Here is a 24,004-nt window from a genome sequence, read left to right as displayed (position 1 = left end):
TCTGTCCTCCGCCGCTCGGTGCGTTCGTCCATCCTTTCGGCCGGAAAACAACTCGAGTGAAACACGCGTCGTCATCCTGAGAGACAGTTTGACATTTGTTAGTTAGTTAGGAGCTTTGTGCTCACCTCTTGTGTTGTTACATCTAAAGATCTGTAACTGCGGCACATTAAAACAACTGCAAAGACCAAGAGACGCTGCGTCGCACCTAATGTACTTAATTTAGACTTAATGAAGCTCAAATTCTCACTGTTCGCTACCTGATCCCGTCTGGTTTGTCCCCTGAGGTCAGGTCTTTCCTGGAGGACTTGAGATTCTTTGTCTGCAAAAATGAACACAGCATCGTCACAAAGCTGCTCCTGCCTCTTTGCAAATACAATGAAACGAAAAGACAGCCTCGCTCTGTGTTTAAATTATTGATTTAACATCATTCATTGAGGACAAAAGTAGGGAAAACATCTGTGCCTCTACACCTGCTTTCTGACAGACGTAATAAACCAAAATGAAGGAGGCGACGGAGGCGAGAATAGTGACGGCTGGAGTGAACACCATCATCCAGGACCCAGGGGATGCGGATCCCTCACGGGGGTCAGGGCCCGAATCTGGAACACATACATGTGTGTATTACTTCTTTACTTTGTTTCTCTTCCCTCATTCAGTGAAAACATTCAAACATATCTGCATCAGTGGTGCCTGGTCTCGTAGCGTCGCGCTACAGCGTCAGGTCATACTGCAGATTTGATCTGTCGGGCCAGAACTTCCTTTAGCGAACGCCAGCTACGCCACGGAGAATAGGAACGAAGTGGACTAGCGAGCTAGCTACATACTTCCTGGAGGACCGGCCTGAAACCTTTAAACTGGGGGGAAAAATGGAGTTAAAGCGCCCACCGGTCAATGAATATTGTCACGCTGAAACTGCTTGTGAAATTAAGGAGGAGCGGCAATGCTAACAGTGAACGTTAGCAATCAGAAGAAAGATTTTGAAGAGGATGAAAATGTTTTTTTCCTCCAGACAGCAACGCCAACTGGTGACGTTTGAGCTGTGAAATGTTCGACATGCATCTTGTGCTGATTGACCGTTTCCAGCACCGACCTCCAATGTAAGTCCCTTTGGATAAAACCGTCAGCTAAATGTAAAGACGAGATCGCAATTTAGCATCATGCTAGCAGATGGAGCTGCAAACGTGGCATATGTTTGTAATTTCTGGATAGTTTTGGACATTTTCACTTATATATTTGGTTTTGTTTGGCTCTGGTTGTTGAGTTGTGTCTTTGCAGCTTTAGCAAATGGATTCTTAGTCTTGTGGTCCAGGCTTTGCTGTTTAATTTGGTATATGACATCATCATATTAACTATGGATTCATAACCACATCAATTAATGAATACATGAATGTGAACTTGGGTTTTTTAAGAGGATGCTGGCTTTTTACAGGTAGTGACAGGTGTCACTCTGATTTATTTCATGTTTCAGCCAAAACGCAACTCAGTATCTCACCAGCAGCAGCGTCACCGTCACGCGCTCACAGTTATCACAGCTTTAGCTTCACTTTCACATGAAGGAGACATGAACGTGAGCTCCAGTGGCGCAATCGGTCAGCGCGCGGTACTTATAAGACAATACGCTGCAGAGCCATGCCGAGGCTGTGAGTTCAAGCCTCACCTGGAGCATTTCTGTACTTTGTTGAGCAATGCAGGGTTGATATTACCTCTTCTGGAAAGCATCAAAGGACAGTGATGGATAGTAAATACATAAAACTCATCAGAATAAGACAACTGGGTTGTTCCTGAATAGTTGAGGTCTTGGTGTTTCACATGTTTTATAGTTTTTTGTAAAATTTGATTCTCGTGGGGCTTCGTTGGCGAGATCTTGAACATTTTTAACTGGTGCTGTTTTCTGTTGTCTCTGGATTCAATTTAACTCGTCAGTCATGTTGTGGTGTAATATATACGTGCAGTTTGAACAATTCAGTATGTTGTTCCTGTCACATCCATTACATCCTGAGCACAATCAGGAGCAACATGAAAGGAGAAGTCAGACCGGCGTACTTACAGAACAGGACCTTTGTTGTGACGTTGCCGTACTCATAATACATTTTGACATTTCCATCCTCCACTGTCTTCTCTTCACTTCCGCAGTAGTAGAGGCCCTCGTTTGATTCTGTGATGTTCATGATCAGCAGGTCATAGGATTCAGAAGAAAAGTTTCTCACAAACTGAAAGTGAGGCTGAGTCTTCAAATAATACAGAGGTCCTTTAACTTTAAGGACGAGAGAAGGCTGGTTCTCATGAGAGCAGTTCCTGTACCATACTATCCGTACCCCAGTTGACACTTTACAGTCACAGTACAGAGTGATGTTGTCTCCTGGTCCGACCGTCACCTCCGACGCAGATTCAGACCTCCGGTCACGACTGCAGGACGCAACTCCTGGAAGACAAGCACAACCGTGAAGGCAGATTGAGATGTGCTCAGCAGGCGTCGGCTCCTGCTCAACACAACCACAAGGGGAGGGTGTGTCTGAGCTTTCGCCGTCAAAACATGAAAAGCTTGTCTCAAAAGAATTACCCGAGAGAGCGACCAGAAAGAGGAGCAGCCCGTCCATGTGTGACGAGGACGCCCGACAGTTGGAAGACAGTGAAACACATCTCACTCAGAGACATCATGCACGCTTTTTTTTTCTGTCAAAGGAAGCGTTCGATGTGGTTGGCCAGTCAAGTGGAACATTTTCTTCTGTGGTTGTTTTCTATTGGTGTGCGGTCGTCTAATATTATCCCTACAGGAGGAAACATCAGAGTACAGATGAGCAGTACTTTCAAAGTATTTTATAGAAATAAGGTGAGTTAACAATGTTTAAATTTGTCTTTTATGGGGTAAAATCCATGTTTGTACAGTGGAGACTTACACCCGATAAAACTGTTGCTGGACTCTTTTTATGCTTTATACTAACCTGCAATTTCCCCACTGCATTGTCTATGATTTTATGACCAAATTTCATGTCAACCCATCCAAAAGTTGTGGAAAAATCATCAAATCCAGCAAAGTCAAAACAAAAAAATCAGAGCGAAGCAGACAGAAAGGTTTATAATATGTGGTTGAAGGACCCTGAATGTCAGATTGATTCAGCAGTGAAAAGTATGATGATTAGTCCTGTAACCAAGAAATTATAACGTCATCGTGAAGTAAATACATCCAGTTTTGTTTTCACAACATAAATAGATATTGGAGATGAATTCTGAGCCGTTTAACCAAAGCTCTACACAGTTTATACCCATTAAAACTATGAATGACAAGATTTGTTTTAATCCATAAAAATACAATCTTTTATTTCCTTATCCTTTTAATCGTGGGCTTGTGTGAGGGAAACAAAACACTGAAGTAAAAGGATGACATTTAGAGTGACATTTCAGTTCTTCATAGCCGTTTAAATGATTTTTGGAACGCTGACAAAACAAGAAAAATAGTCTTGAGCCTTGTAGACCCGCTGCTGTAACCAATCAACAATATGGATCATCAATGATGGCCAATAGGTCGGAAGTGTCGCATTCGTGATCCAGACCTCTTTTTCTTTGATTGAGTCGTCGTAGGAACCCCAAATTAATTCCAATACTTGTGTTTATTGTGTGTATTTGTTCAGCAAAATCGTGGGGAAAAAAATGTATATCTCAGAAAAAAATCACTTTTAAAAGATATTTTCATCGTAACTATGAACATCCAGCATGATATGAGCCAGATTCCTCAAAAACGCCTCCTGGAGCGTCAATAAGACACCTTTATGGAAAGATTAGGACCTAAAGAATCAGAATCTGCTCAATCCATGAGACAACGCTCTCGGGGGCTTTCGGGTGTGTCGTGCAGTGCTGCCAAACTAATTTTAATAAGGCGCGTTGTGATGTAACGCTGTGTGCGGCTAAGCTAGTGCCTGTCGGCAATGGGGCCTGAGAAGGGCCTTGTCCTCCTCCAGCTGTAGGAAGTCAATAGCTTCTTCCTTCCTCCGTGCAGGGAGCACTCCTAAAGATCTTCTTTGACTCTGTGGTGGCATCAGCCATCTTTTATGGACTGGTCTTCTCACGACAGCTGACAGGAAGACACTGAACGAGCTGGTAAAGAAGGCCGGTGGTGTGCTGGAGTCTCCTGGATGTGGTGCAGGAGGTGGGAGACAGGAGGACGATGGCTAAGATGTCGTCCCTGATGGACGACACCTCCCACCCCGTGCAGAATCCACCGCCTGTGTGCAGGAGAGTCCTTCCTTCCTGCTGCTGTCAGGCTGCACAACCAGCTGAGCTCCCAGTAAACCACAACAAAACACTTTGATGTAATCCAACCTGTGCAATATGAATACAAAATAGAGGAATAGTGGAAAATAGTTATATTTATTCTGCCTGCATATGTAATATATTTGGTTATTTTAGATTCTTACGTGTTTGTTTTTTGTTACTGTTCTACTGTTTTTGTCTCTTGGGTGCTCTTTACCTCTTTGCTGCTGTAACCCTGAACATGTCCCCACTGCGGGACTAATAAAGGATGATCTAATCTTACCTTAAAGCTCTTGGCGGCATCCTGTCTCAGAGTCGTGGAGCCTGCACAGGTAGCTGTCGTGGGTTTCCTGTTGCCTGAACATCACACGGGCGACAGAATGTGGTGAAGGCGAACGTTCTTGCTTCTCTGTATCGTGTTGTTCTTCTTGGAAGAAGTAACCCTCCCGCCCCCCCCCCCCCGCCCAACCTGTCTTTATTGCTCTTCATTTTTAACGCCGGTTGCAGTGGTGACTTGATGAACTACTAGACACACATCAGTGGGTGAACGATGTACTGTGAAAGTGCTTTGAGTGGTCAGAAGACTAGAAACCATCCACTAGAGGTCAGGAGAGTCCCACTGGTTACTAGGAGGTAGAGGTTACTGTCAGTGTTTCCCTAAATACCTGCCCTCATGGTGAGCAATTGGGTACAACCTCTTGAAATAGTAGAGAAGAATTAAAAGATGTATATTGTTTTGTTTTTTGTTCAGCAAACACGGCATCCAAAAAAGGCCACATGGTGTTGTTTCGACATCAGTTTGCAGACAAACAACAGCGTGTCTTGATCCCACTGACCGTGGTGTCTGTGCATGAAACGACACCCTGCAACAGACGGTGCAGAGAGCTCAATCAATCTCACAAAGTCAGGATGTGGGCACTGATGTGACACAGATTCAGAAATAAACTTCTAAATGTGGCCGTGATGGGAGCGGGCTGCAGAGCCAAACCCAACTCCATCAACACCTTCAGCGGGCCGCCCGGCCGCCGCGGCTTCAGCCCGTTGAAGCTGTGCGTCTACGCGACGAGCTGTTTGTCACCGCGGGTTTCCTGTAAAGTGTATACTTGGAATCGTATCACAGGGTCTATACGGTGGTGAACTTGAGATCACACAAAAAAAAAAAAAGGAAATTATCTGAAAAACACAATCGTCGCCACCATTATGAAACGTTACGGATCGATTTCAATCAAAACGTGTGAACCTGAAGCTGGATCGTGATCAACCACGGCAGCAAAAACAACAGATTTTTTCAACTGGATGTTAATTTGCGCAGCTAATAAAACATGTTTAAACTTAAACCTCAATAACACACTTGTCTACTATGTGAAGATTTAAAAATGTGTACTTCATATGTACGGTTGGTTCACGCCAATGACGTAAAAAAAAAAGGGTCCAAGTGGAATTGAATAAAAATGGGATTCATCACTGTTTTTTCAATGTCAATGTTTGACTAAAAGGGTCTGTATTAAATTGCTAATATTTAGTCGTAAAACTGTCAAACTAAATGATCAGTGAGAGGGAATGCCACATTAGCTTTCAAATAGCACCCATTACAAGGTCTAGGTATCCTTTGAAGGATCGGACCTTCCTTTGTTAAATGAAATGTGTATTACACTGCAGCGGATCCACTTCGGATCAAGACGTCGTGATCTCGTTCCGTTGGCTCCGGCCAAAACCTCGTCCAGACCTGTTTTTGGGCGAGTCGACCCGTACCTGTTCTGCTGGAGGTCCGGAGAGACTTTCACCTGAGGCCCAGGTTACACCATCGGCATTTCCCCGCCCCCCTTTTCGCCGTTCCAGGTTTACATTTTGTTTGAGGTACAACGAAGTCGAAGAAGGAACGCCACGTGAGACCGGGAGCTTCTTTGCATCTGTTTGAAGTATCGTCTGTATTCTCAGCATGCAGGCTCACGCCGAACTGTGGACAGTGAAGCTGTACACTAATCTGCAGCTTCGGTCTGTCTGCACGTTAAGCTCTGCAGTCCTGCGAGAGACTGTTTGTCACTGTGAGTTTCCTGTGAGCTTGACTGATTAGAAGGTGCGACACGCTTGTGGTTGGCTTTTCGGTCACCTCCGTGTTGTCTTTTTAACTTCTTGGAAACTATGTGGAAGGGACATCTTTGAATGAGTCCGCTCGGGAAGAATATTAAACACTCGCCATCTTGGCTTTGTGCGATCTGTCCTTTTGGCCCATGGGAACAGAAAGAGTTACAAACTCTAAAGGGTTGATGGCTAACTTTAGATAAGAACAGGAAATTGCTTGAAAACCGCAATCATGTCTTGTTAGAGGCAAGCCGCCGTCGCGGCTATTATGAAATGTTCGGATCGATTTCAATCAAAAATGTGAATCTGAAGCTGAATTGTAATCAACAACAACAATCCTTTTTTTAAAATTGTATTTATTACAAGTGTTGTGAGGAAACTGAGTTTAGTAGTTTCAAACATATCAGTGCTTTCCACCTTCAAAGAAAGCAAACAGAAAAGCAACAGAATGCATAACATTCTCTTAGCAATCATAGATAATGATTGCCACTCATATTTAAATTGGGGAAGATGAGTGACAAAAGATTCATCATTATACAATGAAAATGTACCGAGACGCTGGCGGTCACAATCTTGTTTTGCTTTTGCTTAACTTCTGGTTACAGAAAAAAAAGAGATCGTGACAGCCAAAAACAAAACACTCAATGAGAAATTTATCGGTGATCAAAAAGGTTTACATTTAACTTTCATTAGCTGAAAACACATTGTGAAAGGGTTAAAGTTGTAAGATAAAAAACAAAATGGATCATAATTTACTAAATGAACATCATTTAGTATCAAAAAAGACTTAAAACTAGAGATTGATACCATCAACTCATGTTTACAATGTTTGCTGAGGGAATAATTTATGAGAGAAGTCCTTTTCTCAGTATACAGAATGCAGGACTTTACTTTTACTTTTTATACCTTGCTGTCTGTCGCAGTCGCCACCATGTTGATGTACGGATGTTACACACAGAGGTACATAATGCTAGTACGCTATGCACCACCAATGGAACTGACTTCTCACCGAGACAGCCAAGAACAAAATTGGATGTGACCCGTGACGGACTCTCCTAAGGCGGATTTAGAAGGCTAACACTTAGGTTAGCTAACGATAACTAACACGTAGGTTAGTTAACACTTAGGTTAGTTAATGTTATCTAACACTTAGGTTAGTTAACGTTATCTAACACGTAGGTTAGCTAACACTTAGGTTAGTTAATGTTATCTAACACTTAGGTTAGTTAACGTTATCTAACACTTAGGTTAGCTAACACTTAGGTTAGTTAACGTTATCTAACACTTAGGTTAGCTAACACATAGGTTAGTTAACACTTAGGTTAGCTAACGTTATCTAACACGTAGGTTAGCTAACACTTAGGGTAGTTAACGATATCTAACACTTAGGTTAGCTAACGATAACTAACACTTAGGTTAGCTAACATTTAGGTTAGTTGACGTTATCTAACACTTAGGTTAGCTAACACTTAGGTTAGTTAACGTTATCTAACACTTAGGTTAGTTAACGTTATCTAACACTTAGGTTAGCTTACACTTAGGTTAGTTAACATTATCTAACACTAAGGTTAGCTAACACTTAGGTTAGCCAACATTATTTAACACTTAGGTTAGCTAACATTATCTAACACTTAGGTTAGCTAACACTTAGGTTAGCTAACTTTATCTAACACTTAGGTTAGCTAACACTTAGGTTAGCTAACGCTATCTAACACTTAGGTTAGTTAACGTTATCTAACACTTAGGGTAGCTAACATTACTTAACACTTAGGTTAGTTAACGTGATCTAACACTTAGGGTAGCTAACACTTAGGTTAGCTAACACTTAGGTTAGCTAACACTATTTAACACTTAGGTTAGCTAACGTTATCTAACACTTAGGTTAGCTAACGTTAGCTGACACTTAGGTTAGCTAACACTTAGGTTAGCTAACACTTAGGTTAGCTAACGTTAGCTCCCTACACAACACTGCCTGATTTGGCGACACGCTTGGGTGGATCGCCATTGGTCGATGTCATATAGTCGTGTTTGGTGTTTTGTTTTGGCGTCTCTACACCCGAGAAGTATTGATGGCAGAATAGGTGCTGAATTCAGAACCCCGGGTTTTCTTCTGCTCTGATCTCCGGGACGCCTGGCGGATTTCCAGCGCAGCGTAACACACGTCTTCGTCCTAAAAAAATTCACATTTGTTATTTAGAATCGCGACTGTGTTCTGATCTATTGCCATCACTCGGTGTGTCTTCCTCCTACGCCCACCTGACGCGGTCCGGGTCGAGGTCTTTCCTGATCAGCTCGAGGTTCCGCAGCTGCAGAAATCAATACAACATCACTACAGACAGCGGGGTGCCTCCAAACTCAGACAAAGAACAAAAGAAGAGACTGAATCAGGATTTATTTGTGCTAAAAACTCATTTTGTAGCTTTTTTACGGATATTTCTCAAAAGGAGAGGCATACACGGGTTACCTTTTGTCTTGCAGAGTTGATAAACCAGAAGAGAAGACAGCAGAGAGGAGAGAACCGCACAAGCTGGACACAGGAAAACCAGCAGAACCCAACATTTAAGGTGTCGTGGAGGCTCGCAGTCGTGAGGCTCGCTGGAGTCTGAACCAAAGCAAAGCTGAGTGTCAATTCCTTGAACTCTGATCTCACCAAAATGGCAAAATGTTTTGTTCCATTTTTAAAATCATTTCCTTATATATATATATATATATATATATATATATATATATATATATATATATATATATATATATATATATATATATATCTCCATTTTTTTCAAAGCTCTTTGTTGGTCACATAAAGTGCACTCGCATTTTATGTGCAAAAACACTGTTGGATTTTAATTCAATTTTAAAAGTGAAGGTTTGTTGAGAACTCGCAAAACAATATACTGCATCGACATTAATACTTTTTCTGTACTTTAAATACTTCGTCAAGATGTTCAGATCTTTCCAGAATTAAGTGTAAAATGGCTACCTTTGACTTTGATGAATTTAAAATGATCCCAAAGCTCACTTTGCATATACAGCACATCAGATAAGATAAAATAAGATAATCCTTTATTAGTCCCTGTGTGGGGAAATTACAGGATTACAGTAGCACTGCTCACAAGTAATAAGTAATAAGATAAAAGAAACAAGTAATATAAATAAACAATAGAACGGTAATAAACAGATTAAAGATTTAAGAAGAAAAAAATAGCAGTAACAAAGAAGAATATTAAATTTACTTGGAATAAAAATATACAGATGGAATAAAAAATTGTATTTACAGATACAATCTCAGATTTGGGAACACAATTTTTTGTATAAATTTATATGGTTTCATTCCAGACTGACACACATAATCTTCCTCTAAGTATATCTGCGGCATGCGCACATTTTCCTGCTGTATGCTAACGATTTATTCAAATGATACAGTCACTGCAGCCGCACATAGATCTTACACGAACAAAGTCAGACCGGTGTACTTACTGAATAGGACCCTTGTTGTGGCGTTGCCATATTCGATATACCAGTTGGAGGAAATGTATCCTTTATTTTCTACTTTTCGCTCTTCAGTTCCACAGTAGTAGAGGCCCTCCTCAGAATCAGTGATGTTCACGATCAGCAGGTCATAGGATCCAGAAGAAAAGTTTCTGACTAAATGAAAAGGTGGGGGGACCTTAAAATAATCCCTAATGTCAGGGTTGACCTCGGAAGAACGTTTTTTAACTTTGAGGACGAGAGAAGGCTGGTTCTCATGAGAGCAGTTCCTGTACCATACTATCTGTACTCCAGGTGACACTTTACAGTCACAGTACAGAGTGATGTTGTCTCCTGGTCCGACCGTCACCTCCGACGCAGATTCAGACCTCCGGTCACGACTGCAGGACACAACACCTAAAAGACAAGCACAACCGTGAAGGCAGATTGAGATGTGCTCAGCAGGTGTCGGCTCCTGCTCAACACAACCACAAGGGGAGGGTGTGTCTGAATTATCGTCAAAATGATTGTCGTCAAAATTGTCTGAAAAGAATTACCCGAGAGAGCGACGATGAAAATGAGCAGCCCGTCCATGTGTGATGGCCGACAGTTAAAAGACAGTGAAACACATCTCACTCAGAGACATCATGCCCTCTGCACCTTTTTTCTGTCAAAGAAAAGCATACGATGCGATTGGCCAATCAAGTGGAACATTTTCTTCTCTGGTGGTTTTCTATTGGTGTCAGGGTGTGGGAAAGTCGGGGTTGTTATTTCCCATATGTGATCACTCGATCCCCCGATGCATGGCCATTGCATATAGATTTCATGCTCGTAATACTTGCAGAGTTGTGTTTGTGGGCCTTAAGACACACTGAGGTTTCATACAGACGTGGAGGATCTGATGCATTCGGACCAGAAGGAGACAATTCTCTAAATTAGTGTGTAGAAGCATCCAGCTCCAACAAGCAGTCATTCTTCACCCAGACGAGTTCACAAGCTTCAAACACAACATTACAGCAGCTTTAACATGTCTGGCTGTGGCTTGTCCGGGTGGCAGAATTAATATTCCAACGACTGTTTCAGGGCAACAGCTGTTTCAGTTTAGCGAGTGACAGTGTCAGCTTGTGACATTTAGATGATGAATACTTACTCGTTGCTGATCCCTGATAACTCCCTAACTGTGAGAGCCGGTAATGGTGGCCGCACTGGAGCTAACAGCAAACGTACATCGCTTCCATTGAGGTTGTTGGTTTTGGTGGCATGTCTTGTAGTTGTACTGTATTTCCTCCTTCTTTTTTTTTCCTGCTGATCCGATCCGGGACTTAAAAACCGCGACGCAATTGAAACCATGGGTTTCGTGATCCCTTACACTCCGAATGTCTTTTTTTTTTCTGCGTTTGTCGCTCTGCACGTGAGCACAGATGAAGACGTCGCGAGCATCGAGTGGCTCGCATGCTCGTGATTTCTCACCGGTGAAACGCTTTACATCATGGTTTTCCCACCGAATATACGGACCAGGCCGCGAGATATCGGGCTAATGCGTGCTAGCCACTAGCTCACGGGTCCAGAAAGGGAATTTGTTGAGGTTGTATAAGCGATCCATGGTTGTCAATATCTTTACATGGCTTGACTAGCTATTAGAATATGCCAATTGACAAAAATTTCAAAACAGTTTATGGTTCTTCTAAAGTAATATTTATAAATCCATGAGCATTTCTGAGCTGCCAAACTCAACAACGACTACAATCCTCTTCCGTAGAGACTTTCTTTACAAGAAAACCCTCATCTGTCTTTTCAGAAAAGGCCCACAACTGATAAAGTATCCAAACACAACAACATGATAAGACTTTCTTCTGGTAGTTTGTCTATACTTTCACACTTTCTGACGGCACATGTAATCATCTCAGAGGATCGATGAGGTGAGAAGAAAGAGACACTGAGTGTCAAAGCTTCGCGGTGGGAACTATCAAACACACTTGTCTTTTCATCGAGGGCTGGAGCTCAGTGTAATTTCGCCGGTGCGGGTCCACACATGCCTCCATTGATGTTCACACATCATGGTGTGTTACCGTGCGGCCTTTGATGCTGTGTTGATTTACTCACCACATGTGTTCAGTGACTCTGAGGTGTGGTTTCTGTATGAGAAGAGAACCTGTCCTTGATGAAAGTTTTTTTTTACTTTCCATCTGCTGTGACAAGAACATGTATGTTTGTATTTAATGCAATGCAACATCTTTTAACTAGTTTCCAGGTCAGTCTGCTGCCGCAATTTGACACTTTCACCTCCAGAGACTTGATCGGATTTCTCATGCAACTGTATATTAAACAAGGATCTTCACAAATAATGAATTATTGATTTCAAACGCACTTTTGAAATTGATTTTGAGGATGTAATAATCTCTTTTTTGGAGCGGCTAAATCCAATTTTCCGTTTGAGATCTGCAACGACAGACTGTGTCTGGAGGCTTTTACCTCCGTTCAGAAGTTTGAGGGGTCAATGTCCGGTTTAAGCAGGGGCGTGTCCAGGGAGTGGCCTAATTAACGGCACGCCATCATCCTAAATTGTCATTGGTCATCAGCTCCATCGGAGGCGGGGTCTTGGTTTAAATCAACAGTTTGTTGAGTTAACCGTTCGGTCTTAAATTTAAGAAACAGACAGAATAAGAAAACGACTTTGGTTTGATTAGGAAGGAAGTGGGTGAAGTATAAAGCTTTTATTGCAGTTTTATGGTTCCACTAGTAGTGGGATCTGTAGATTTTTTTTTATTATTTCCATAAAATTGTAAACGTGGGAATGTAAGAAACTGTAATATTCATAATTAAAGTCTGTCTGAATAGTGGAGACAGAAATAATAATTCAAACTTTTTTTTTTAAATCTTAAATGGTTGCTATTGTTAAAAAATACAATCTTTTAACCAAAACCTCGATGTTCATCTCACCTAAATCCCAAACCCACAACCCTGTTATTGCATCATTCATAGACACTGGGCTCCCTCCATTTTGTGCTTTTTCGGGAATGCAGTAAATAAGCAAGTTTGATCGACGAAACCTTTTTTTCAAGGTCACCGTCTTCTCTTGGTTCTCCAGCTCGACACCGACGCATCTCCCCTCCGGCGTGCTGCTCCACAACCGCGGTCCGCTGGTGTGCGCTCAACCTCGTTTTGATGTTTGTCCGTGAGACTCGGTGGTGAGTAAAATCATCTCCAAAAGAAGCCGAGTTTGATGAAAACCACAGAAACTTGAGAGATTTCATCCCGACACCAGGCCACAAGTTCCTCCACCACGTTCCTCCACCTCGCACTCTCACCTATCTTTAGCCCGACGGTTAGCTTAGCGCTACCTCCAACGTGAGACGCCATCACCGGATCCGTCGCTCCTTGTTGGCTTTTGTGTAGTTTTTGTTGCATCGTGTGCCTTGGTGGGGGACACAGTGCAGTACACAGCTGAGCCAGAAGTCCACAGCATCTGCTCTTGTCATCTACGTTCGTGGCTTTTATTAAAATATGTCCGCTGACCAAACAATGAAGCCTCACAAAACTGGGACACGCGGGATGAGGCTATTGGCCACACTCCAGACACAAACGCCTCTAATGAGGCTCCGCGCTAACACAATAGACGACCCGGGTGCACAGCATGGATTCACACGGTCGATATGTTGCTGTTCTGTCAATATTCTTTTGCAGACATGAAAACATACCACAATAATCCCATAGACGTCTTTCATGAACCAGAAAACCAAAGCTGCCAAGTCCAAAGCAGTGGACTTGGCAGCTCACTCTCTGGAGTTGGCAGTTGCCTTTTGCTTACACCTGGTCCCCCTGCAAAAAAAAAAGAAAGATGAAGAAAAAAAAAATATATATATATATATATATCAGTTTAGTATCTGGTCCTATTTCCTCTCTAAAAACATCGTGCCCTGCAGCGTCTGCTGGGATCATGAAACCACATTATATCTCTGGTTTTGTGCATCGTTTTGTATCTTTGACCTTTTCTAAAGGTATGTTGCAGCTGTTGGGTTCTTGAAGTTGTATTTAAAATGATTCTGTTAATCCACCTCCGTCACTGGAAAAAAACTACAATACACTAGTGGCAAAATCCTCTGTGATACCTGTGAATATCTGAATATGTGTCATTTTAAGCCTGCTCCTTAAACTTCCCGTAAGATTTTAAAGTGTGATCATGCGGACTACATTTCAACCCTAAAAACTAACTTGAACTGCAGTGGAAGGACTGTAAACAGCAATGGTGTGTGACAGAGCGCCGCCTGGAGACTTATTAGATGACGCTGATTAAAACTGAACCAAACTAGGCTGAAAAATGAACTCAAGCAAAGTGCAAACCAGGCTGGAAAGGAAGCGTTCTTTAATACCACTCATATGTTTCAATATGTGTGTGTGTGTGTTATTTTTTTCACAAGACTGTTGCTATGCTAGTTGCTGCAGATACTATCCAGGGGATTTTCAGCCTTTGCTGTTTTTCGGCTCAGGGGTGTGGGGGGCGGAGGGTGTGCAGAAACCACAACTGTTTCCATCCACTTGTCAAACGTCAAATGCTTGGTCACCCACTGCAAGCCCTGTGCTAGTCTGTGTGTGTGTGTGTGTGTGTGTGTGTGTGTGTTAAGCATTCGATTCCACAACTAACTACAAAACAGGAAACGGTTGATTCCGGCCTCCAGGGCAGTGTGAACATTTAGACGTTTGTTTGCGACACACAAATCATTACCGACTGAAGGACTTGTCTTGTCAGTGTAATTATGTTGGCTTTATTATTGTGACCTTTATTTATTTATTTGACCTTTATTTAACCAGAAAGCTCTCCTGAGCATGCTATTAATCAATTTGAGGGAGACAACATGGCGGCACAATCATGTCACGCACAACATTAACCCAAAGACAGTGAATATTAAACTATTAATATAGAAATATACATTGTAAAATAATTATAAAATAACATTTTGCACATTTCATGCATAAGGGAAGGTCCACACGGTTATATTTTAAAGCATTTTTACTATCTAGTGACTGTGATTACATTACAAAATGGAGCTGCCCCCGTCAGAGCTCTTTTTCCTGTCTCTCTGTGCAGCCTCGCTACTGACAAGAGCACGGAGTCAAGCTGCATCTGACATCGCCGGTACAAACAAGGAGAGGTACTAAGGTGCTGAGGGATATCCTCACAAATGAAGCCACGGAGCACAAAGCAGCACATCATTTCAAATGTACATTAAAAAAAACAAAACAGTTTCCAATTTAAAATGAAAACCAATATTTCATTTCAGGGTTTTTGAGTAAATGCTGAAAATGCAAGTCTGTATTCACCTGCAAGCAAATGTATTTAAAGCGCTTGGTTTTGTTTAATCGTGTGGGTTTATATGCACGACTTCATGTGCTGAGAATATGCTGCACAAACTAAATGCTGCAGGTATTTATCTCAAAGTATGGTTGTATGGACAAAAGCTGCTTTCTTTTTCTTTCTGCACTGACTCTTTTATGTGGGTATGTGGACTCTATCTCTCTCTCAGTTTCTGTGTGTGTGTGTGTGTGTGTGCGTGCGAGATATGTGCATGTGTTTGTACACCTTGCCTGTGTGTAGAATACCTGAATGGATGTTTATATCCCCAATGACATACACAAGGTCAGCACTACTCTGCACCACGGCAGCTGCTAATGCAACTTCCAACCGCCAGCTTTCTGGCCTGCGCTTCCTCTCGCTGCCACTAGGTGGCGATGTGGCTGTTTATTGAGGCCACTGGAGGCAAACAGCCTGTTTTAGTGCATCTATTATGTAGACTCACTGTGCCCGTCAACGTTTAGCACTGCACCGTGTTATTCGCAGCCCTACAGCCGTCGGTGTATGTTCATTCTATTTGAGTGAGGGTTTTTTTTTTGTGTGTGTGAAAGAAGCAAAAAAAAAAAGTATTTTAAGGTGGTTTTCAAAATAAAATTGATTTTAACTGCATTATGGCAAAAGAAGGGAATGCTTGATTGCAGCCTTTTTACTTTGTGTTTCCTACGTCTTCCTTGCTTTGTGATTACACTGAGAATTCAGACAGAGGGGGGAAATAAAAATGTCGCTTGCATACATAACGCATATCTAAACGTGCACCTCGGCGGTTATTATTGTAAGTTGGGAAGAGTGATGCCTGAATCTAAAGAGACACGCAAGATTACTTTACTTTTAGCTGACGCTTTTATCCAAAGCAATTTGGAGATAAGTGTCTTGCTCAAGGACACGTTGATGTGGACGAGCGCAGCCGGGGCTCGAACCACCGATCTTCTACATTGAAAGTCAGGCACGCTAACCACTGAGCCAGTCGCAGAAGGACCCGATGAGCCAAAACTTTCCCAGATGTCCCTGCACGCATATAAGGTAGGGCTTGGAAGTACAGTCATTATATCCACATCTGATAATTAATACAAAAATATCACTGCGTCAATATTGTCTCAGAGCATCAATAGCTCGTAGCGCCGCAATATCCATACGGAGGTATTCAGTCCAGAATATGGTGAGATTTGATTTCCTTCATATCGCCTCAGAGAAGGAATCAACTAGCTTTTAACTTAGCATAACTTAGCATTGACATGCTAACATGCACCTTGCAATACAATACAACATCCCTGCAATTTCTGGAGCTTTACTCACGCCCGAATGTGTTTTTTGGTGTGTGTGTGTGTGTGTGTGTGTGTGTGTGTGTGTGTGTGTGTGTGTGTGACTCCAAGGACTCTAGAGGGAGACAATAGAACGAGCTTTAGAAATGACCAAAGGTTTGAATAGACATTCGGACCCGTCGGTCATAGCAGGGGAAATAACACACACACACACACGCACACACACACACACACATACACAGGTGGAACAAATTCTGTTAACGATGGCGCTGCTGCTTTCATGTGTCACAGTGGGCGGTGGCAGCGGGCCAGCAGTGCACAATACCAGGAGCCTGATTCCAGCTCGCCGCTACGGAATGCAGTCTTTTTTTTTTTTGTAATGTTATTATTGCACCTTTGCTTTCCACTGCCACGGCGTGCCAACGGGAAAGAAAAGGGTCTATTATGACAGGAGCAAAAGGAGGAAGTCTAGGGACGTTATTATGGAGTGTGAAAGTGTGTGTGTGTGTGTGTGTGTGTGTGTGGCGGATGGTTGGGCCAACAAAACGTCAGACAACATAGAGGACTGCTGTGTGTTTGGCACTTCACAACTGACTGTCAGTGTTAGTCTTTTTCTTTTTTTTTTTTACAAAGCGTGACCGTGATCGTTCCATAACCTCAACTCAAGTGTTTAATTTTTGTAGCCATGGCGACGTTAGTCCTTTTCGTCATTCATGTGCCTGACCCGAACCAAACCCTCTGGCCATGAGCGCTTTCACAAGTCGCACAACTTTTTTACTTTTGGCAGTGATTTGAAACGAAATAATCCCTGTTTTTTAATTTTTTTTTTACATCCGTTGGAGAGGGCATGGACAAACAATGCGTTTTGTCATCTAATTTAAAATACCAGGGTTTGACAGGATGATGTAGTGCTTTGCAATCTAATACAACATCCCTGTAATTTCTGAAGCGTTAATCATACAGTTTTTAGTTGTTTTTTTTTCCTCTTTCCCCACAGAGGTGTTGGTTCTGAATGGAGACAAAAGAAATGAAACCCTCTTTTACGATACCATGGAATCAAGCTTCAGTCCTAGAAACTGCCGTGCGTTTGAACTGACCCTGCCTCTGACCCGGTCTCCACAAAAAGATATAATTAAGCCTCATAAAAGGTAGTTCAGGTGCAGTTGAATTAACATCTTGTGCACAGTCGTCATCACGGTTGTTCCTGACAACAGGTGCACCAGGTTCCTAAGTGGTTGCTATGAAGAACAGTAAATACTGATGACTAAAATAAGCGTGACTAAAATGCAGATATAGGAGGGAAAAAACTGGGAGGTTCAATGTTCTGACCTCAAGGTTCTTTATCCTCAGGGTTCTATGCTCTTAAAATCTTAAAAGCGTAACAATCCGTCTTTGATGGATACTTCTGAACATCAATGAAAGAAGAAGCAGCTCATTCTGTGACATCTTCACCTTCATCCTCACAGGGCGATATTGAAACATAAGTATGTGCAACCAGGGCTCTAATAGAAGTCTAATCATAACCGTGAGACTATTCATTTCTTCAACAAAATAGTCCACCTTTTCTTTATGCAGATTTCTTTCACGGTCTCCTGACTCCTCCGCTCTGAACCTCGAACCTTTGTCGCACTGTTGTGCAAAGTCAAGGAAAAGTGATTTGCTGAGGTATTTACTTTCTGATCCATCATATTCACCGTATTCTGTTTTATATCGTTCACATGACAATAACTGCCCGTGGCTCAGCAGCACATCCAGTAAAACTCAGGCAACACAGTGAACATGAGTTTATGGTCTTCAATACAGCGGGATGTTCATTTAGTAATGATGGTGCCAGTTAGAGTCAAATAGACCATAAAGCAGAGGATGCTGCGTATATGGCGTATGTACATCATTCTTTGGCATTCCAAATATGCTAACTCCTGTTTAGTGGCTGCGAAACAACAACCACATGGTGACGGGCGTAATCCAAGATGGCGACGGCCATAATCCTAGATGGCGTCGGCCACAATTCAAGATGGCGTCGGCCATAATCCAAGATGGCGTTGGCCATTATCCAAGATGGCGACGGGCATAATTCAAGATGCAGACGGACGCAATCCAAGATGTCGTCGGCCATAATCCAAGATGGCGATGGCCATAATCCAAGAGGGCGATGGCCATAATCCAAGATGGCGACGACCGCAATCCAAGATGGTGTCGGCCATTATCCAAGATGGCGACGGCCATAATTCAAGATGCCGACGGACGCAATCCAAGATGGCCTCGGCCATAATCCAAGATGGCGACGGCCAATATTTCAAGATGGCGATGGCCGCAATCCATGATGGCGACGGCCAATATTTCAAGATGGCGATGGCCGCAATCCAAGATGGCGACGGCCATAATTCAAGATGGCGTCAGCCATTATCCAAGATGGCGACGGCCATAATTCAAGATGCCGACAGACGCAATCCAAGATGGCCTCGGCCCAAATCCAAGATGGCGACGGCCAATATTTCAAGATGGCGATGGCCGCAATCCAAGATGGAGGCGTCAAAACGGCGGTCTACAAACCACGGGGTGACATCACGATGACTACATCGGCCTCCAGTATAGAGTCTGTGTTCAAACTGCATCAGCTAAAAACTGAATGGCATTTATTACTTCTACGTTTTGAAAGGAGGCGTTCAAGAGTTCTTGTCGCCCGCAAGCCCTCGCCCGCTAGGAGATGCCATCCGTGCACACACACACACACACACACACACACACACACACACACACCTGCAGGACTCATTGTTTAATTTTCTCATTAAAGAGTCACATTCAGAACAACATCGCCTCTCGGTTTTCCAAGGAACGGCATCATGCAAAACCCATTTTCTCCAAAAAAGAAATCTTCTTTCAGCAACCTAAGCCAAACTCCCAGCTGGGCGACATCAGTCACATTTGCGCTTTCATCCGCTGCGATTCTCAGGCGAGGCTTTATGGACAACTCTACTCCTTTTATTTGCTTTGCAATTGCATTTTTTGGCGAGCAAGTACGGCATGTAGTACGTCTGTTGTAGCTTAAAAACAGATTTACTACCTGCGCTACAGAAAAGAGCTTTTTTGTCCTTGGATGAGCCGTGCAATCTTACTAGACACTTTTTCTTTTTTTTCTTCTGGTCTGCTCACACAGCAAAGCAGAACGCTGCTGCATTTTGATGCTCCTGGGGTCACACTCTCTGGTTGATAAGTATCATTGAATTTTGTGTGCGTGGTTTGGCAATTGCATTGCCAGTTACTACGCTTGAAACCGAGCCAATTTGTTTTTATACATCAAACACAAAGCGTTGAATCAATAACAAGCAGAAGAGAAAAGAAATCCGCCCACGACGCGTGCCGGTCGGTTTTCCGTCTGACTTGATCCCGACTTCCTCTGACGTCACACACACACACGTGGTCAACGATGACCTCGCCAGAGCGAGGCGCCGCGGTCGCGCTCCACCGACGGCCTGACCCAATGCATGATGGGATCAAACGAGATCAAATAAGCCAGTTGGCGCTTATATTTTTTGTGGAAAATCTATCATTTCTGGAGGCTCGATTGTTGGCTACGTGTTGTGCAATGAAGGTTTAATCTAAAAAGACACATCTTGTGTGGTTGATAATAGTCATAAAGATGATTAAAACAGCACATCTGTGGAACAATGTGTTTCACAGGCAGGCATGAAAAGAACAAAGGATAACATACAATGCAGATCAGCACACATTTATGTATATTCCATTTATTTACAAATGATATGAATACATCAGAACAGTCTGCTCAGGTGTGTGTGAGGCATCGCGGCGTCCTCGCGAAGATGCGTCGCTTATATCACAACTCCTCTTGTTTTATTGAAAGAAGAGCAAAGAATGCCGTTCAAAGCTTTTTCTTTACAGGAAAGACGCTTTCTCTCTTCTCCGCAACTGATGATGATGATGATGATGGTGGTTTGATTTTATACGGCGCTTTTCTGAAAACTCAAAGACGCTTTCCAGAGGAAGCCTTCACACAGCGATGAGAGGAGCTGCCATGCGAGGTGCCACATCAGGACTATCTCACTTTCAGACACCGTAGTCGCAGCTAGCGTAGTCATTTATTAGCTCTTATTGCCAATGCAGGGTATAGCAGGAATATTTATAAACTGTGGACTGAACTTTGGCGATTTTTTGGGTGGTTTCTTGATTGACATGTGACCCAAGAGTGACGGATGGGGGAAGATCCTCGAGTCAGTCACGTGTTAACAATCTCAGACCTTTTCTCTATTAAACCATGCAGCCAGGGCCTAAACATAACCATACAAACATACTACATGTGGACATTGCATCACCAGATTTCATATTTTGGCAGGAACGAAATGAAAGGCCTATATTTTTTTTGCCTTTTTGCAACTCGCCTAAAACATCAACGGCAGCACGTCGTCGTTATTTTTCCGAGGAGGCGTAACGAAGCCATTGAGCTTCCCTCAAAACAGTAGACATGAATATTAACCAGGAGACGTTGCTACTTTAAGAACAGCTAAAAGCTGTCGAGCGCGTCGTGTCCACCGGCGGGGAGTGAAGGAAACTTCAGGAATCAAATGTGCAACAGTGCCGAGTGCTACTCCGGGGGGAAAGATAAAGAAAAGGGCCAAAAGCCACTCCTCTCCCCACGACATCCCATCAAGGTCAATTTGCAGCGCTTTCTCATCTCGCCTCGAGTGCGCCGCACGCCTCATCTCGTGAATACACATTGTAACCACGGGGAATCGCTCTGTCAGTAAGACACATTCAGCCCTCATCCTCCCGCCTCCTCGCCCCCCTCCCCCCTCCTCGCCCCCCTCCTCGCCCACTCTTTTGGTCCGGAGACGAGGAACAGAAGAGCAGCTCTGCAGCGCCGACGTCACCGTGGAGCTGCAGACACACGAGGCAAATTACCCAGAATCACTCTCCGGGTGACTCCCACTTAGCTCCATTCACGTTGAGCCAAGTCTTTGAACAAATACACACGCACACGAAAAACAGCAGAACCATGGCGTCATCATGCACAAACACACACACACACACACACACGTACACACACATAAATACTCCCTCACTCGTACAGCTCGCTCTCACAACATGCCAAAACTGGGGTCACAGCCACTCGTGGAGAAAGAGTGCCAAACAGACTTGAGCAGATGAAGACATGAGGGGAGCCCACGCTCTCTCTCTCTCTCTCTCTCTCTCTCACACACACACACACACACACACACACACACACACACGCACACACACGCTAGCGCTCTCAGTGCCCTCCTTTGTGTGTGCCCCTCAAGTCTGTTTGTCCCACTGCTTCAGCCTTAAACTGCCGCTTGTTTTTTTTTACCCATTAGCCTTATGAATCTTTTTAATCAGCAGAGTGTTCACACTCGTTAGCGTCAGGCTTAGCCGCGCGCCGACCCGGCGGCCATTAGCATTCGGCAGGTTAGCCGCCGCGATGTCCACACCGCAGGCCTCGCGATCCAAACACGTCCCATTAGGAGCGGCCGATAGGTGACTTGTTCTCAATTACTGACCAATGGGAGATAATCATGCTTAGTGACATTTCACACACACACACACACACACACTCGGATGCTTTGCGCGATCGCCCACACACAATGCGAGGAAGTAGAGCAGGTTAAATGAAGCGAGGGAGACAAGGAGGGACGCGTTAAATGAAGGAGAGAAGAGGAGCTTTCCCCTCCACCTCATTCTAATGTGTTGTGATTGTATCCATAGTCAGGTCTGTCCGTGGCCAGATGGCCCCACAACACACACACACATGTATCTCACACGCACACACACATCACACGTTCATGCACAAGGATGCCCAGAAGCCTAAATTCTCACCGGAAAGCATCACAGTAAATTTACCTCACCTCCTAACGCACCGTATTACCTCGAGACCAACAGGCAAATTGGTGGAAACGGCAGAGAAAGAAAGAAATAGTGGCACAAGCTAAAGGATATTCACTTAGAAAAGGGTAAATGAGATATTAAAGGGAAGGAAAAACCAAAAAGGTCAGCGTAAAAAGACAGATTAAAGGGAAAATAAGGGACAAAAAAGGACTTTTATCTCCTCTTGTGTTGTTGCAGTGTGTGACTGTTGTGACCCGCCGGCGGAAGGGTTTGTGTTCAATCACACTTTCCTCCGAGACGGAAATTAGAGTGCTCTCTTCGGAGCCTCACGGCGCACACATTTGAACACATGCACGGAGACCTCTGGACGGTCACATAAACATTCCCTGCCCTCGGTACACACACGCACACACACACACACACACACTCGAGTGCTTGTCTTCTTCTGAATAACCAGAGAATGCCCGCCTGGCTGGCTGGATGCTCAGGGGCAAGTCTGACATGAATCCCGTCTGAAGCCTGTTTTTGCACTCCGATGATTCAATTAGGAGGGAGGACGACCCGCGCACTGCTGCACACACCGGCCAGAAGTTGTGCCAAAACCCCAGGCCATGGGGTAATAGCGAGGGGAGGGATGCATTACATGATGTTACCTGCCTGCGTTGACAAGAAGAGACAGGGCCTGACCTGTGGGGGCATCTCAGCAGGCTCAATTGCAGCAGGGCCAGGCCGGCTCCACAGGAAGAGCCACTAAATCCAGCTTACACACACACACACACACACACACGGAACACATTTTTATATGCAAGGAAACATGAGCGTGTCGATTGGAAAAAAAAAAAAAAAAAGCAGTAGCTGTGCTTGTAACCGACGCCCGAGGCCTGAGACCTAAAGCCGGGGCGACACATTTTGGGAACCTGGATTCGCGAGCGGGAGAAACCGTGCGAATGCAGATGTGAGTCGTACGCTCCCCGCAGTCATCACATCTCAACCCAATTAAACACCTGTGGAGGATAATTAACCGGCGCTTCCACAGTGCTCTCAACCACAATCAAAATCAAATGGAGAGGAGAGGAGGGGGGAGGAGGGGATATCTCGACAGAGGAGCGCCGAAGTTGTTTTGCTAGCTTAAGGCGGCGCAACAATTTAACGCAGCGCATGTTGATTATTTGTTTCATTTGACACTCGTTTATATCCACACGAGGCGAAAGCGACTTTGATTTTTTTCTGCTTCTTCTTTTTATGGCGCCTTCCAACGAGGGAATTCAAAAGTGATGAACATTAGACGTGATTTGGCGAGATATAAAAAGAAGCAGGCTATGAATATGAAATGAACGGACACACAGCCCCGCCACACGATTCACAAAAGAGCCTCTATCTCCAAATTGAGTAAATGCCGCGTTAAGCCGACGTTCTTTTATGCTTTATTGATAGAGATGGAGGAGACGCAGGCCGTGTGTTTACCGACCTGTCTGTCGAGACGTCAATGAGAGACACTAACAAACACCCCCCCTCCATCTTATCCTCGACTTAGCTACACTCACAACCCACTCAACACACACACATGTACACGCCATCCACCCGAGGGAGAGACGGGGACGACGCGGAAACAGAGATTTGAATTAGTCTCGGATGTTTCCAACGTGCCCCCATTCGACCGTCATTCTCAACTAAACTAGATGTGTAATGGCGTGTGATTAAAAACATCCATACATCCACATGTACAAACTTTAGC

The 24,004-nt window shown here is 43.7% G+C and overlaps 1 long non-coding RNA gene and 1 other non-coding gene across 2 annotated transcripts; one reads left to right on the top strand and one right to left on the bottom strand.

Moving 5' to 3' along the window:
* Positions 1 to 3: 3 nt before the first annotated feature.
* Positions 4 to 562, bottom strand: LOC137794988 (uncharacterized). The gene is made up of 3 exons (XR_011078368.1): positions 471 to 562; positions 258 to 319; positions 4 to 76 (listed from the first exon to the last, which is right to left on the bottom strand). It is a non-coding gene; the product is annotated as an uncharacterized lncRNA (long non-coding RNA).
* Positions 563 to 1,571: 1,009 nt separating this feature from the next.
* Positions 1,572 to 1,665, top strand: trnai-uau (transfer RNA isoleucine (anticodon UAU)). Its single transcript has 2 exons — positions 1,572 to 1,609; positions 1,630 to 1,665. It is a non-coding gene; the product is annotated as a tRNA-Ile (tRNA).
* The last annotated feature ends 22,339 nt before the right edge of the window (positions 1,666 to 24,004 follow it).

Source organism: Clinocottus analis, unplaced genomic scaffold, assembly GCF_023055335.1.
Source record: "Clinocottus analis isolate CAN_PGR_092001 unplaced genomic scaffold, fCliAna1.0.p SCAF_26, whole genome shotgun sequence".
Taxonomy (NCBI): Eukaryota; Metazoa; Chordata; class Actinopteri; order Perciformes; family Cottidae; genus Clinocottus; species Clinocottus analis.
This window is presented reverse-complemented; position numbering and strand designations above follow the sequence as displayed.